General features: G+C 40.0%; 3 long non-coding RNA genes across 3 annotated transcripts; 2 read left to right on the top strand and 1 right to left on the bottom strand.

The window, feature by feature from the left end:
- Window positions 1–319: 319 nt before the first annotated feature.
- On the bottom strand, window positions 320–3,394 carry LOC143413212 (uncharacterized). The gene is made up of 3 exons (XR_013093834.1): window positions 3,330–3,394; window positions 1,037–1,206; window positions 320–945 (listed from the first exon to the last, which is right to left on the bottom strand). It is a non-coding gene; the product is annotated as an uncharacterized LOC143413212 (long non-coding RNA).
- LOC143413211 (uncharacterized) lies at window positions 2,640–4,727 on the top strand. The gene is made up of 3 exons (XR_013093833.1): window positions 2,640–3,218; window positions 3,851–4,231; window positions 4,428–4,727. It is a non-coding gene; the product is annotated as an uncharacterized LOC143413211 (long non-coding RNA).
- A 1,839-nt stretch (window positions 4,728–6,566) lies between these two features.
- LOC101484669 (uncharacterized) lies at window positions 6,567–8,219 on the top strand. Its single transcript, XR_191106.2, has 4 exons — window positions 6,567–6,701; window positions 7,076–7,153; window positions 7,279–7,408; window positions 7,555–8,219. It is a non-coding gene; the product is annotated as an uncharacterized LOC101484669 (long non-coding RNA).
- The last annotated feature ends 4,936 nt before the right edge of the window (window positions 8,220–13,155 follow it).

The following is a 13,155-nucleotide window of genomic DNA, read 5'->3' as shown; positions in this document are numbered from 1 at the left end:
GTGTGTGTGTGTGTGTGTGTGTGTGTGTGTGTGTGTGTGTGTGTGTGTGTGTGTGTTCAGTTGGTGGTTCTAAGTAGGCCATAAGTGTGGGTTTGAGTGTGTAGTTGTCTGCATTATCCTCATAACTGACTGGCAATATGCCCAGTGTGTAAGCTGCTTTACCAGCTAGCATAAACTCCGGTCGCTTGCTTACCTGCCTGTGAAATTAAAAAAGAAACAATACCACATTTTTATTACCACTTTTCTCAATATAAGATGCCTTACAAACAAACCATCGTCTTGAGCTGCCCAGGGGAAAATGGAAATATAAGAAGCCTCCAGTATCCAGTCAGCTTTGATAATTTGGATGACTTGGCACTTTAAATTGCATCAGCTTCTTCTCTGGTAGAGGAAGTCAGAGGTGACAGCCCACAGTCCCACACCTGAGTTTGATGGTGCAGATTCATCTTGTCTGCTGTCAGTCTTTACTTTTATATTTCCAGTTGTAATAATGCATAAACTGCAAAACCTAGCTAAACCTCAGCAGTGGTACTGAAAAGTTTGGATACCAAACCCCAAAACATAAATGCCAGACACAAAAAACCTAATTTATCAGTGATTACGAATAGTTGTTTGCTTTCAAACTGTTGTTTGCTTTTCGCTGTGGGCAGACCTCAGTATGGGTGGGTGACTATGGTCAGTAACGTGTGAGTGCCGCAGGGGACTGTGCTTTCTCTGTTCCTGCTCACCCTGTACAAATCAGACTTCATATACGACTCGGAGTGCTGTCACAAGCAGAAGGTCACTGACACTACTGCAGTCGTGGGCTGTATCAGGAGTGGACAGGACGAGGAGTACAGAAAACTGATCGCAGGCTTTGTTGAATGGTGTGAATCCAGACAATTCCATCTTAACAGCAGCAAAACCAAGGAGTTAATGGTGGACTTTAGGGTCTCCGGTTGGAGCCTGGGGGCGGAAGCATAAAGAAGTGTTTCACATCTGGAAAAATGCAGAGGAAGGCAAGCTTTGTTGTTGGTATGGAGCTGGATAGACTGACAATTGTGGCAGCGTGATGGGTGCTAAGCAGACTCCTGTCAATCCACTACACTCACTCCACAGCATCATCTCCAGACAGAGGAGCAGCTTCAGAGAAACGCTGATGTCATTTTCCTGCTCCAGACTGAGGAGATTGTTCATTCCCAAAGACACATGATTTTTTAACTCCATCTGGGAGGAAGGGAACATTAATGTCAGTATTCCCTACTGTTCCAGGGTAAAGAAAGGGTGTCAAACTCATTTTACATCGACAGCCACATACAGCCTACTTTGATCTCAAGCGTAAAGCAGTTATATATTTATCTATTTGTCTACATGATAAAGAAAAAGCTGCTGTGACAAAGAAACAAATTTGTCAGCACGACTCTTTGGACTTTTGTGTTTTTCACAAAGTTACAGAGGTTTTATTAGTGTTTTGCAATTTGGCAGAATTTGTGAATGTTGACATTTCTTCAGTGTTGAATAGCAGGAATTGGGTTTTCTTGTCAGAGGTCATTTCTGGGGGGTTGGGGAGGACTGTGAGACTCATTTAGACACTCAGACACTGAGCCATGGTATTTCATGGATGTTTTGCTGTCTTTCCAGTAGCACACTGTAAAAATGCTGGTAAACAAAGCATAAACAGAGTATATTGATACTAATAGCATTTTGCAGGATTCATATCATTCTAAACATGGCTGAAAATGATAACTGCCACTACATTAATGTGATGGACTACAAATCTATTCTCCACTCTTGAAATTATCGTACATGATGTTCTGTGCTGAGACTACATGACAAAAGGAGGATTTGTATTTTAAGTTTAAAAACATAATAAAACAACTCTATTACTAGTTTCCTTTGTCTATGATTTTTCAGTGTTTATACTGAATAATGCTACTTTAAGTGCATGATGATTTGGAGGACTGCCTCTATGTGGTTAACTGAAGACTGAGACTGAAATGATGTGCTTTGCCACAAATAGTTCTTTAACTTCTTGATGCTCAGTCATCCAGGTAAGTAAATCCCCAACTTTTGGGGAGTTCTTGGACTTCTTTAATGACTGAGCCTTTGCCTTGGGTTTGGCAACAAAAGGCTCCACCCTAAAACAGGTGTATTGAAATCTCTGATTATTCACACTGAATTATTCTTAGACAGAAGGTATTCAATAGTCCAATGGAATAGAGGTTTGCAAATTTGAAAAGGGATGATTCCATTTGCAGACAGCACATTTGATTAATATTAAATACAACTACTACATGCATGACATTATGACTGGGGGCTGAGCCCCCCCAAAGTTTGAAACCTAGAATCGCCCCTGAATTAAGACAAAAGTATTATTATTTATTTATTGTATTTATTATGCTTGTAATAATACAAGAATTCTTGTATTCTCTCGTATTTCTGCTGTACAGCACTTTGGTCGGCCATGTGTTGTTTTTTAAAGTGCTATGTAAATAAATTATGGTATGTATATGTACAAATACACAAACATATAGGGGAAAGAGAAAAATGCCGTAAAATTAAAAAAAAAAAAAGAAGAAGAAGAAGAAGAAGAATAAATAATTAAGTAACCCAACAAACAATGAGAGAACGACGGTAACAATGAAGAAAGACATTAAAAACGTTAATAAAATTTTAATACTTACCTGTCATCCTCCCCTACAGTCGCTCGACTTGGATGACGCTATGCCCAGGTCGAACGCTGATTGGTAAAAGACGCCGCGTTAAACCGGAAAAGAAACCTACTGCCAGAGTTCATCGCAAAGAGGAAAAATCTCGACGAACGAGTGATAACAAATTCCCAAACGGGACCATCACACAATGGCTTTGACAAGTAGTTGGCTGAGCAGGTTGCCCTTTATCCCAACCTGTACGGTCATGAGTTTTACAAGAACAAACGGATTAACGCTTGTTATCGTGGCGAGAAATCGCAAACAAGCTTGTGGAACCGTTTTATCCGAGCCAGGAAAAAGGCGGAATGCGGTTCCTCGAACACATCACTGTTGTTAGAGTCGCTGTCATGGCTGGTGGGCTTTGTTTTTAAGTGCGACAAACAAAGCACTGTACTGTATTACAAGCGATGTACGAATGGTTCTAATTTGCTATGGTGCAAAAGAAATACTCATTTTCTTTGCTTTTCTGACTTTACTACTGGAACGCGCTCACCTTGAGCAATGACACTCCCACCTCGGACATTCGAGGTAAATTGAACGCAGCTTTACTGACGTTTTTAATAATATTATTAAAGGACTTAGGTTTACATAAAAAAACACAAAGAAAAAACAAAAACGGGCTTTTGTCGTGTTTCTCACCTCCGTCGTCTTGTATTTAAAGAAGAAGGAGCGCGTGTGACTGGCAACTGCACGTGCACAGCGACTTCTGACAGCGACCCACCCACTAATGTGAAACGTGTAATTTATACAGCCATTGTTGTGTATTTGCGAAAAATAAAAATTCTGTTATCATTTTTAACTCACAGAAATAAGCATTGTGTTGCAAGTGATTGCACTACTTTGCCTAATAGACCTCTTTGGAATAATAAATATTCTTTCCAAAATAAAATCATTGTTTCTAGGAACCTGGACAGAAAAAGGAATTTGGTCATTTGTGCCCAAAGCTAAAGAAATGACCTTTTAAAATTCAATGTATGGTTCAACTGAAAAAATGATTCCTGTGGATCCTGTGAAGAAGATGTGCGCTAGCAAAAAAGGCAGTCGGGGAATGGAGTGGTTGTGTCAAAATGGCACACAGCTCCTGAGTGCATGTGATGTCATGTGAGAAACCTTTAGGTTGTTTGTTTAATGTCTTTTTCTTTCTTTTGTCTTCATTATAGGCAGAAATTCAGAGGATGTCTTTAACCCAACCTGCAAAAATTCAAATAGACGTTATGAGATTGTGTGAAGAGGTGCAACGTTGCCCGTGTCTTTACGATGGGTCCTTAACACATAATAGAGACGTGGAAAAGGACAGCAATTTGTGGAGGGAAATTGCAAAGAATTTGGGAGTGAGTGAAAGTGTTTGTTGGATAAAGTGGAAATCTTTAAGAGACAAATTCGTGAAGATGAGGAAGAGGCTGCAGCTGAAGAGAAGAAACTGTGCAACCTTGCTTCTGCTCCCCATATATATTCCTTGATGGGCTGGCTCTCCGACTTTGTGAGCCACTGGGAGTTAAATGCCAAGTCTGCAGAAGAGGCAATGTCAATTATCTTTGAAGGTACCGTATTAGTACCAAAGCGTTGAGCAATATGCAAACACACATACACCCTTCCACTGAGACCCTTATTGATGAGGATGCTGAACAAGCATTCAATGAATAGCTGACCTGAAAAGATCGGTGGTTTAAGAACATTTTCTTTTACATCTGATGTGCAAATGTACATGAAATTATAACAAGCTCTTATTTGTTGCAGGAAGAGGAAGGCAGCAATACAGTCACCCTGCTCCAGAAAACTGTTGATCTCAGCGATTCACCGCACTGCTCAACAGCATTGCCTACAGAGGGGTTGCCATCTCCACTCAATCCCTCCTTCTCAGCATCAACAACTGTCGTGAAAAAATCCTCATCCACAGCCACTGAGGATTTTATTCAAAACGATCTCCAGGAGATTAAGAAGATTATTAAGAAGGCCAAAGGTCCAAGGGGTGCATTTGTTTGAACTGTAGTATTAATGAGCTTCAACATTGCTGGTTCTGCTCATGTAATTTGATAAATAAGGATATAAATATATATTTTGTATTGTTATTATTTCATGAATTTATCTTACCATTTCTGTCTCGGCTGAATTCTCCCTCGAGGCCTGTGTGCAATGAACAAGGGCAACTCTGATGTAGCTTTTGACACACAGACTGTGCTGACAGTAACAACTGCAGTGTCCATAAACATTTAAAAGCGTGGTCACAATTGAGCTCTTGCACCATAAGTGGAACATGTTTGTATAGCTGCGTCTGTGTGGTTTAACATGTGGGAAGAAGCTTCTACAAATCTGTGCCACTACATGGTGAAATTTTTGTGGCATATCAATACAGCCATCGTATTGTGTTAATTTGCAATATTGTATCAATACAGGGACACCAGATATCAATATTTCATTAAATAAATTAGAATACTGTGGAAATACAGTGAAAAGAGCACAAGTGCACCAATATCCTAGGATAGCGTTAGCCGAGCAAACTTGGATTAAATCGTCGGAACTGAAAAATCACCCAATACTGAGTCGCCGATTTCATTCCATTTAACTGCTGATGTCAAGAATTTATGACAGTGTTGGTTATGTTTGGCTCTTGACGGAGGCGTCGCACTTTCTCCCTCTCCCTTATCTTTCCTGCTTGGCATCTCATGTCTTTTGTATAGTCTCGCTTATTCTCTAACCCTTCTGATTCTGATTCTAAGAGAGTCTCCCAGACTTGTTCTCTAAAAACCTAAAGAAGAATTATGAATTTGATCAACTGGCCCCTTAATGCAACTGACACCCTCCTGGGCTTGGGAGAGCCTGATTGTCCCTCAGAGACGTTTGCTGCTGGATACTCGATGGTCAGTGGCGACACTCTCGATGGAGGACATTGAACGACATCTACCAATTCGGAACCACGATAACAGAGTTCTGGCTGATTGGAGCTTGGACCTGGCTTATCAAAGAACAAGAAGCGGCTACAGCTGTTCAAAATCCCACAAGGCTGGCCAACATGATAGGCGATGGGCAGGGCTGTGAGTACTCAGACTGTGTTTTTGAACGCAACATGGATAAGATCATGGAGAAGCTCGTGGCTCTGCTATATGGATAACATCTTGAAGAAGAACAACAGGAATTGAGAGACCTGGTGACCAGTGACGGACATTAGACCAAGAGTAAAATTGGATGCAGTTTGTTCGCACTAACCAAAACAGCTACCATCTTCATCTCATGCGGCCCTCTGGCGCCAGCTGGATGCTCAAGGCAAAAGCTGATGGGAATAACAATTCTCCCTTAGATAAGAAGACTGTGTTGTGACTTTCTCCCTCCTCATTCAAGGCCACGCGCGTCGACCGAAGACTGTTGACTTTTGCCAACACAAATATGCATGTACACTGACACAGACCTACACCCTGTTGGAGCTCAGTCTGGGGGGGGGGGGGGGAGTAATTATTTTCTCCTCGTCTTTCCTCATGTTGTGCATTTTCCATTGTTATACTTCTCTGACCTGTCTTCCCCATGTGATGTAGTAATGTATGTATGTATGGTCGGAAGGGTAAGATGGCGCTGGCAAAGGTCAGCAGCCTAACCCAACAAATTTCCCACGTGTGGGACTAATAAAGGTTATCTTATCTTATCATTTTGCAGCGTAATGATTAAAGTAAGAAAACATTATCTTATTGGATAAAATGCATATTGACGAAGTTTTGAGGGCATAATTTGCAGTTGGAAAAAAAGGTGATAAATCGCAGTATTCATTATTGCAGAACTCTCAGTATAGTGCTGTAAGGTGATAATGTGGTGTTTGTCAGATTTCCGTCTTCCCCTGTCCTCCCTGAACCTCTTGGTTCCGCCTTTCAGGCTGATGTCAGAGTGTATGTGGCAGGTTGCTCAGGAGAGAAAAGTAGGGGAGTATGAAAACTGTCCAAATTCATCTCACTGGTGTCAGAGATGATCCCAGACCTCCTGGGCTACAAACGTAAGACTCAGCTGATCCTTGGACTGAGGGCCCAGGTGAGTGACTGTGGTTATCAGAACTCATTGTGTGCATCTGTGGCTTTTCTTTTTATATCTTAAAAAAGTACTATTACATTTTTGAGGAGCATCTATAATTGTTTTGGGTACATTTTACAGCATTTGGTCAGAATGAAGAAGGACCAAACCAAATAAATGCATTTAATTCATTTATTTAGCCTTGAAAAGTTCTAAATTAATCCTTCAAGGCAAACCTACAGCAGCTTGTTGGTAACTTCAGGAAGCGCAATTAGTTAATCACTTTAAGCCAGTGTGTATTTAATTTTGACTATAGTTCAGCTGCAGGCCGGTGAGTCACCAGTATTGGGTAAAGTAAAGACTCGAGTATAAATGTACCAATTTATGTCTTTCAGCTCATTCTTGAAATAGTGAAGAAGACGAATGATGGTGACAGTTTCCAGCAGAATACAACAAACCACGTGGATGCAGAAGTAAGATGCAGTGTACTAAGCATCTTAGTTTGACATGTTTTGCACTATAAAAGTGATTTTGCTGTCAAATTTAGATGCTGATATTACTGTTTATTGTATGTAAATATACCTTTTGGCTTTGTGAGAGTAACAAGATGAAGAGGTGGAGATTTCAAAGTCACCATTGGTGGATCTCATTCAAATGCTACTTCGAGATCAGTCATTGGGAGTTCTTCTATCGACTGGAAGAGTTGTGCCCAGTGCCAAGTGTCTCAGGTATGCTGCGGGGTAATGAAAAAGAAGAAAAGAGGTGTACTTTAATGCAAATGCTGTTCAGTTATTTAAAAAAAACCCTGACTCACAATGCGACAAAATGTTCAGTAGTTGTACAGGACTGAAAAAACACATGTTTATGCAAACAGGAGAGAAGCCTCACAGCTGTGTAACATGTCACAAGACGTTTGCTCAGAAATCCAACCTGAAAATACATCTCAAAGTCCACAAGAACATCTAGCAAAGTGGCTGTGGGAGCTTTTGGAGACGCAGTTTGCTACAGATATGGTTCATTTGAGTGTCAGGACAAGTTTTGATGCTTAAAAATAATAATTTGCATTTGGACATATAGTGCATTAAAATGTGGATTTTTCCTGTGCTGTCCTGTGTTGAATTTGTGTGCTAATATTGCACGTTACTGTAAACGGGTGTTCTGGATGACCCAAATTAAGGTGCCCATGTCCTAATTCATGGACATAAGGAATTTTGAGTTAGACTGTCCTGTCACCCAAACACTTATATATGAGCTGTTGGTGCTGTGAGAATGGTCGTCACTTGATAAATGCACTAGAAAGATGTAATATTTGCATTTTTATGGAATTAATGGAATGAAAGAAAGCTTAGTTTCCTAATGTTTTTACCAGCCTCTGTTGTGATGCCTAGTCTGTTGTTTTCTGCATTAAAAGTTTCCATCCGGTCCACTGTAACAAGTCAGCGAGCATCATTTAATGCTGATGATGGTGCAGTAGATGGAAAAACAAAAGAATTAAAAAATCACTACAGAAATGCGTTTTTAAATGCATATTAAACATGATACACCTAAATCACTTGCCTATGTATATGTTAATATGTGTTTTGAGCTTTTTAGTCTTTATTTTGATAGGACAGTGGAGAGAATGCTGGTAAGCCGAGACACAGACCAGGGGAAAACACGCTTAAAATGGATTTGGGGCAGGTTCAAAGCCTGGTCTCTGCATCTGTGGGTGCTTGCTTAACCAAGTAAGGTCAAGCAGGCACCTACAGATGTGAGTCTTCACAGTGTACTCGACAACAGCTCTTATAGCTTGACCAGGATATTAACTGAAGCTTATCTACTATTCATCAACACATTTGTTTGAAACAAGGATTCAGGTGCACCTCCATACAACTCTCATCCTGAACAATTGTGTATTTTTAAGACTTTAGTTTGAAAGTTTCCACTGAGGATTGGGTGATGGAACTTTATTTCCAAAAGGCAATTTCTTTAAATACAACATGATGTTTCAACACAAGTAAAATATTACTTTCTAAAATTTCAGAAATACACAACTCTTCATTATAAAACACGTTCATTTGGGCGGTCATCCTAAATGATAGATTATGCACAATACAGGTCCTTTTTGTCCAGTCTATGTCAGACATGTAGTGCTTTATCAGTCCCAAGATTCTGTCTGCAGTCAGTTTTAGAAACTATATGAAGACAGAAGATTCGCTTTGATTGAGCTTTATTACTGACCGTAGGCTCCCTTGTGGGAAATGCTGTGCGATGATGATCTTTTATATTATTTTGGGGGGCATTTTTGCCTTCATTGAATAGTGAAAGCAAAGAGAGACAGGAAGGTGAGGTGAGCTTGCAGTAAAAGGCCAGCCCTGTAGTATGTGGCCGCTTGCTCACTGGCACCTCTTTATGAAGGTCTTAAACCCAAGCTCTGCTTGAAGTCCAGGAACAAGCATCCAGTGAGTTTTTATTGCTCTTCTTTTCTGCAACAATAATTGCACTTCACCAATTCATTACATCTCATGAGGATCATTTCTCCAGCCTGAAATAACTGTGGCTTCTGGAAGGCTGGGGTAGGTGTCAATGTGATGCGAACCATCTTCAGTCGATATTCCTGTGTCTCTATGCTTGAAAGCAGGCGAGATTAAAATCAATTCGGTGCATTAGGTCTCTCTGTAACAAACCCACAGCCAGCATAAAAGTCAAAGGATCCTTTATAAAGAGCTTTGTAGTAGAGAGGGGATTAGATGGGCCTGTTGTCTCAGTCCTTCGCTGTTTCTCTGGATATTGAACAACTTGCCCAAATGATCCAGCAAAGTAAACTCATAACTGGAATAACAGATAACAATCAAATACACACCATTAGCTCGTTCATAGACAGTGTTATGATTTCTTTACCCCTGTACTCAGTTGATCCAAATATTAGATATATTTAGCAAGTACCCAGCCCTTTAACAGATCAAAAGAAGATAAAGCTCTCAAATAAATGAATGTAACTAAAAAAAAGAAATCTGTCAAAACTATACCAAAGCAATCATGACTATATTGATACCAACATAAGAAAAGACTTTGAACGATGGTTTAACCACCCTTTGGGATTAAATGTTAGAATTAACTGTAACAAAGTTGGATATATGCCACATCTTCTATTGTTTCTTTGTTTGTTAATTTATTTCTAGTTATTTATTACTATGTCTATTTTAATCAGTGCCAGCAGATATAACACCAATTCAATTTCTATAGATGGGATAAGCTCATTTCTAGATGTATATGGGATAGAAAGAGACCATCTGTCACACTATACTACAACTACCTAAAAATAAAGATCTAATGGTACTTCTGAGCCTGGGTGAGATGTTCTGGGCATGTCTGACCGGGAAGAGGCCTCGGGGCAGACCAAAGACACTCTGGAGAGATTACATGAGGAGCATCTCAGAGGTCGACGGTGGCTAGAGGAGGTGGCTGGGGATAGGGAGGTTTGGGCTTCTCTGCTTAGGCTGCAAACCCCATGACCCCGCCCCGGATAATAGGAAGAAAATGATGGATGGTACTTCCAAATATAAGAGGATTTTCAAGCTCAACTACAACAACTTGTCTATCATGCATGTCTGTATGTTGAGTCTGAGTCTGTATGTCTCTACAGTAATTGGGATAAGGACTCTGTATGTCTATACAGACACGATAAACTGATCCGCAAGGCCAGTAATGTTTTGGGTATGGAGCTGGACTCTCTTAAGGTGGTGTCGGAGAAGTGAATGTTGTCCAAGATAAAGACAATGTTGGATAATACCTCCCACACACTCCATGACATGCTGGCTAGCTATAGGAGCACGTTCAGTGAGAGACTGAGATTACTAAAAACTCCTCCATCTAAACACTGTAAACACTGAAATAGTTGCATCCTTTTTGCACACACTCTTTCTTACTCGGTAATGCTGCTGTCAATTTTTTTTATTTATAATCACATCTGTCAAACCTGGATATTTATTATTTGATGATTTGTATATATTGTGCTGTTCCTTATATCTTAACATATTGTATTGTTAAATAGTTTCGTCTGTTTTTGTTAATATTAAGGTACAGGAGCAACTGTAACCTATATAATTCCCCTAGGGATTAATAAAGCCTCTAATAATAATGTTTACTTTAGATAAATGGTACTCAGTTGTAAAGCAGTTGTAATTGGGATAAGGACTTGGACCTCTAAGATGGATCACCCATGAAGATGAATTCAAACCGGGGATGTTTGACGCCAGCTTTAAACAGTTTGTGGGAAAAGGTATTACCGCCATGTGTACACTTACTAAAAAGGGTCAAAGGCAGAGTTTTCAAGATATGAAAATCACATATGATCTTACAAACCAGGATTTCTTTAGATATTTACAGATACAGATACAAGAGAAATGAGGATAAAATACATCCTATTATAAAGACATGTGCATTATCTTATCATAGGCAGTTCCCAGAGTTGTGTCTACTATGTACTGTAGTTTGATAGACTCTAGAGAATATTCGACTTTATATGTAAACAAATAAAATGGGAACGGTGGCTGGAAGAAGAAATCCCAGAAGAGATGCAGTATGATATCAATGCAACATTGCCCTGTCTGCAACAAGGCACTGCAATCACTGAAACTGATGCAATTTAGCTGAAAGAACCAGGTTGAGTATTTTGTAAGATCTCAAATTAAAAGTAAACAGATAAAGTTCAAGAGTGGAATATTTAGTTATACGATTTCACGATCGTGTGCAAGGACATGTGCATCCAAAAGACCTGTTTAAGAATCCTCTGGCAGAGGCAAAGAAAAATGTAACTAAAAACTTGCTAAGGACTGAAACACTGAGCTATAGACTTGGGTTGCTGGTTGAAGAGATCCTGGTGATGGAAAAAGTCACATGTAGATTTAATATGAAAAAAGGACATAAGTAACTTTATTATTAAAAGAGGCAGATTTGCTCCAGCACTGCAGGTCTGGTACTGTTTGTGTACAGCTTCTGGCTAGCTCCCAGCTTTGTTTTGACTTTGTGTCAATTCTCTTAATGTTCAAACAAAGCAGCCAGAAGTGGATGCTGTAATTCTGAAGGAGGAGAGGTAGCTGAAGAGAAGACACTTCTGATCAAAAAGAACACAGAGGCTGATCTCATATTTGCTAAAAGACTTCCTGATGAGCCCCAAGACGTTTGCGAAAATAACCTGTGGAACGACGAGACAAAAGTTGAACTTTTTGGAACTTTTGAGTCCTGTTACATAAAACTAACACAGCATTTCAATAACCTCCTAGGACCTGATTAAATAAATAACCTAAATAATAAATGACCTAAATACTCAGTTTTGCTCTACAAGGGCCTGATATCCACTTACGAGGACATTATAGTGCTACTGTTCTATCAAAATTTTAAACGAATATCCTCATTTGTGGCTCTCATTTTTCTTAAAAACAAAAATAAGTTTTAAAAAAAATCTGGTAATTCTTTGTTTTTACATTCATCAGGCCCCAATGTGACCAAATATCAAAGAGAAATTAAAAATGCATGCAGTGGAAGAGTTCGGGTCTTAGGAGGTTAAAGGAACATTACACCAACAATCAAACATGGTGGTTGTAGCGTGATGGTCCAGGGATGCTTATCATGAGTTGTGAAAGAGGATCCCCAAACGAAGAAACTGTCCGAAGGGTAACAAAAGAGCAGGAAAACAGACAGAAAACTAACTGGCAGAAAAACACTGACACTGACAAAGAATAACTACTGAACTGGAAGTGATCAGAGCTGAGAAACAATGCACAGAGCCAATAAAAGTAGACAGGGTAAATGAGACCAGAGAAAGTAAAACTGAAAGCTAAACATACAAGCTTGACACAGATGGGCACGGAGGAAAGACTAAGGAAATAGCAAGAAACTAAACAGAATAAAAACATTAACTGAAAGAAACTAAAGATAAAGATACTAAGAGGTGTGATCAACCATGGACCATGACATTTCTTTGCCCATCTGAACCTTCTCCATGACTGTGATTTGTATTTGAGGTCTGAAGAGTACAAGGTGAAAGAGGCAGGAGAGCACACTGTGTCCTGTGCTGGTCACTGTTTCAGAAGAGGTCTGGGTCCACTCCATCTCAGTTAGTTTGTCTCTAGGAGTGGTTGGATATTGTTGAAATAGAAAACACCTGATCCTCACAGCACCAGATGTGCAGCACAAAAGGAACGGCATCTTCCACACCCACCTTCTCCTGGTAAGCAAACTGCAAGGCGTCCAGCAGCTTGAAGAATATGAGAAGTCAGTGCAGCTGATCTGAAATCAGAGAAAGGAAACGTGGAGCAGAGTTGTTCAAACAGGCAGAGATGAGCATGAAACTGTGATCAGCCATGTGATCAGTTATAGGCGAATAGGCTTACATGCTATCCAGCAGTAGAAATTGCGGGCCTCAGTAAAGTCTACGCTCCGGTTACGGCCCTGACAGCATCCCTCCATAGAAACAAACACAACACTGAGCCAG

Source organism: Maylandia zebra, linkage group LG17, assembly GCF_041146795.1.
Source record: "Maylandia zebra isolate NMK-2024a linkage group LG17, Mzebra_GT3a, whole genome shotgun sequence".
Classification (NCBI taxonomy): domain Eukaryota; kingdom Metazoa; phylum Chordata; class Actinopteri; order Cichliformes; family Cichlidae; genus Maylandia; species Maylandia zebra.
The sequence above is the reverse complement of the archived record's forward strand: the minus strand, read 5'-3'. Positions and strand labels throughout refer to the sequence as shown.